At 36.2% G+C, this 3713-nt stretch overlaps 1 non-coding gene across 1 annotated transcript; it reads left to right on the top strand.

Annotated features, from left to right (window-relative positions):
* The first annotated feature begins 1108 nt into the window (after positions 1 to 1108).
* On the top strand, positions 1109 to 1216 carry LOC112730767 (small nucleolar RNA R71). Its single transcript, XR_003166577.1, has one exon. It is a non-coding gene; the product is annotated as a small nucleolar RNA R71 (small nucleolar RNA).
* The last annotated feature ends 2497 nt before the right edge of the window (positions 1217 to 3713 follow it).

Consider the following 3713-nt stretch of genomic DNA (forward strand, 5'->3'; position numbering starts at 1 on the left):
GAGGTAATTTCTGCCTAGTCAAGTTATCCAGTTCTTTGGTGAGCAAGAGGGGTTCATCCTCCCAAGTCTCATTACCAAATAGCTTGGCATTTAGCTTCATGATTGCTCCAAGGTACTTAGCAACTTGTTCTTCAGTAACATCTTCATCCTCTTCAGAGGAAGAATACTCATCAGAGCTCATGAATGGCAAAAGTAAATTCAATGGAATCTCTATGGTCTCAGTGTGAGTCTCAGATTCCCATGGTTCCTCATTAGGGAACTCCTTGGAGGCCAGTGGACATCCATTGAGGCCTTCCTCAGTGGAGATCACTGCCTCTTCCTCCTTTCCAGGTTCGGCCATGTGGGTTATGTTGATGACCTTGCACTCTCCTTTTGGATTTTCTTCTGTATTGCTTGGAAGAGTACTAGGAGGGAGTTCAGTAACTTTTTTACTCAGCTGACCCACTTGTGCCTCCAAATTTCTAATGGAGGACCTTGTTTCAGTCATGAAACTTTGAGTGGTTTTAATTAGATCCGAGACTACAGTTGCTAAGTCAGAGTGGCTCTGCTTAGATTTCTCTGTCTGTTGCTGAGAAGATGATGGAAAAGGCTTGCCATTGCTAAACCTATTTCTTCTACCATAATTGTTGTTGAAGCCTTGTTGAGGCCTCTGTTGATCCTTCTATGAGAGGTTTGGATGATTTCTCCATGAAGGATTATAGGTGTTTCCATAGGATTCTCCCATGTAATTCACCTCTTCCATTGCTGGGTTCTCGGGATCATAAGCTTCTTCTTCAGATGAAGCTTCTTTGGTACTGACTGTTGCTGTTTGCATTCCAGACAGACTTTGAGAAATCATATTGACTTGCTGAGTCAATATTTTGTTCTGAGCCAATATGGCATTCAGAGTATCAATCTCAAGAACTCCTTTCTTCTAATTTGACCCATTATTCATAGGATTCTTTTCAGAAGTGTACATGAATTGGTTATTTGCAACCATTTCAATGAGTTCCTGAGCTTCTGCAGGCGTCTTCTTCAGATGAAGAGATCCTCCAGCAGAGCTATCCAATGACATCTTGGACAGTTTAGACAGACCATCATAGAAGATACCTATGATGCTCCATTCTGAAAGCATGTCAGAAGGACACCTTCTGATCAATTGCTTGTATCTTTCCCAAGCTTCATAGAGGAATTCACCTTCCTTTTGTCTGAAGGCTTAGACTTCCACTCTAAGCTTGCTCAATTTTTGAGGTGGAAAGAATTTTGCTAAGAAGGCATTGACTAGCTTTTCCCAAGAGTTCAGGCTTTCTTTAGGTTGTGAGTCCAACCATATCCTAGCTCTGTCTCTTACAGTAAAAGGGAAGAGCATATGTCTGTAGACCTCAGGGTCAACCCCATTGGTCTTAATAGTATCACAGATTTGCAAGAATTCAGCTAAGAACTGATGAAGATCTTCTAATGGAAGTCCATGAAACTTGCAATTCTATTGCATTAGAGAAACTAATTGAGGCTTAAGCTCAAAATTGTTTGCTCCAATGGCAGGGATTGAGATGTTTCTCCCATAGAAGTCAGGAGTAGGTGTAGTAAAGTCACCAAGCACCTTCCTTGCATTGTTGGCATTGTTGTTGTTTTCGGCTGCCATGTCTTCTTCTTGTTTAAAAAGTTCTGTTAGGTCCTCTACAGAGAGTTGTACTTTAGCTTCTTTGAGTTTTCTCTTCAAGGTCCTTTCAGGTTCAGGATCAACTTCAACAAGAATGCCCTTGTCCTTGCTCCTGCTCATATGAAAAGAGAGGAGAAAAAAATATGGAATCCTCTATGTCACAGTATAGAGATTCCTTGAGGTGTCAGAGGTAAAGAAAACTAGAAGGGGAAGGTAGAGAAGAAAGAATTCGAACTTATCAAGAGGGATAGAGTTTGAATTATTGATAATGAAGAGGTGTTAGTCCTTTAAATAGAAGGATATGAGAAGAAGGGAAGAATTTTCGAAAATAAAGTAAAAGATTTTGAAATAATTGAAAGAATTTTGAAAATTTGGTAAATGATTTTTGAAAACTAAGATTGGAAAAGAAATTAAGTGATTTTTGGAAAAGATTTTGAAATTAGAAATAAAAAAGATATGATTGAAAATAAATTTTGAAAAAGATGTGATTGAAAAGATATGATTGAGAAGATATGATTGAAAATCAAATTAAAAAGACAAAGTTTTAAAATTAAAGTTGATTACTTGACTAACAAGAAATTGGAAGATATGATTCTAGAATTAAAACTTTTGATCCTTTCTTAATAGGCAAGTAACAACTTGAAAAGTTTGAATTAAATCACTAATTGTAGCAAGGATTTTCGAAAATAGAAAAAAAACTATAAAACGGAAAGAAATTGATTTTGAAAAGATATGATTGAAAAAATATGATTTGACAAAGATTTGAATTAAAAACAAAATCTTCCCTCTAGTGTCCTCTTGGTGTTAAACGCCCAGAATGGCATCCATTCTGGCGTTTAACGCCCAAAATGCTACCTTTTTGGGCGTTTAACGCTCAGCCAGGAACTCTGGCTAGCGTTTAAACGCCAGTTTTCCTTCTTCACTGGGCATTTTGAACGCCCAGCTTTTTCTGTGTAATTCCTCTGCTGAATGTTCTGAATCTTCAATTCTCTATGTTATTGACTTGAAAAGACACAAATTAAAATTTTTTTTTAAATTTTTAATGATGAGAAACAATAAAAAGAATGCAACTAAGATCAAATAAACAATGCATGCAAGACACTAAACTCAGAAGTTTGTATACTAAGGACTATAACAATCCAAAAATGCATGTAAGAAACAATAAAAGATAAAAAATAAGAGAAATTAAAGATCAGAGCAGAAAAATCATCAAGAATAACTTGAAGATCAATGAAGAACATAATGCATGTAATTTTCGAAAATTAGAAGAATAAAGACATGCAATTGACACCAAACTTAAAAGTAGACACTAGACTCAAACAAAAAACATAAAATAATTTTTTTATTTTAAGATTTTAAAAATTTTTTTGTGATTTTTTGAAAGTTATTTGGAAAAGAAAATAAAGAGATTCAAAATTTTTAATGAGAATTCCAGGAATCATTGCAATGTTAGTCAAAAACTCCGGTCCAGGAATTAGACATGGCTTACTAGCCAGCCAAGCTTTCTATGAAAGCTTCGGTCCAAAACACTAGACATGGCCAATGGCCAGCCAAGCTTTAGCAGATCATTACTTTCAATAGCAAGGTTGATAGAAATCAACAAGCTCTTGTGATGATAAGTTGAAACCTCGGTCCAAAAGATTAGACATGGCTTTACAGCCAGCCAGACTTCAACAAATCATCATGAAACTCTAGAATTCATTCTTAAAAACTCTGAAGAACAGAATAGAAATATTTTTGTATTTTTGAAAAATTTTTTCGAAAATAAAAAGCAAAAAGCTTAAACATAAAATAAAATTACCTAATCTAAGCAACAAAATGAACCGTCAGTTATCCAAACTCGAACAATCCCCGGCAACGGCACCAAAAACTTGGTGCACAAAATTGTGATCATCAATGGCGCCAACAACTTGGTACACATAATTGTAATCTCAACTCTTTGTCACAACTCCGCACAACTAACCAGCAAGTGCACTGGGTCGTCCAACTAATAAACCTTACGTGAGTAAGGGTCGATCCACGGAGACTGTCGACTTGAAGCAAGCTATGGTCATCTTGTAAATCTCAGTCAGGT

Source organism: Arachis hypogaea, chromosome 12 (genome assembly GCF_003086295.3).
Source record: "Arachis hypogaea cultivar Tifrunner chromosome 12, arahy.Tifrunner.gnm2.J5K5, whole genome shotgun sequence".
Lineage (NCBI taxonomy): Eukaryota > Viridiplantae > Streptophyta > Magnoliopsida > Fabales > Fabaceae > Arachis > Arachis hypogaea.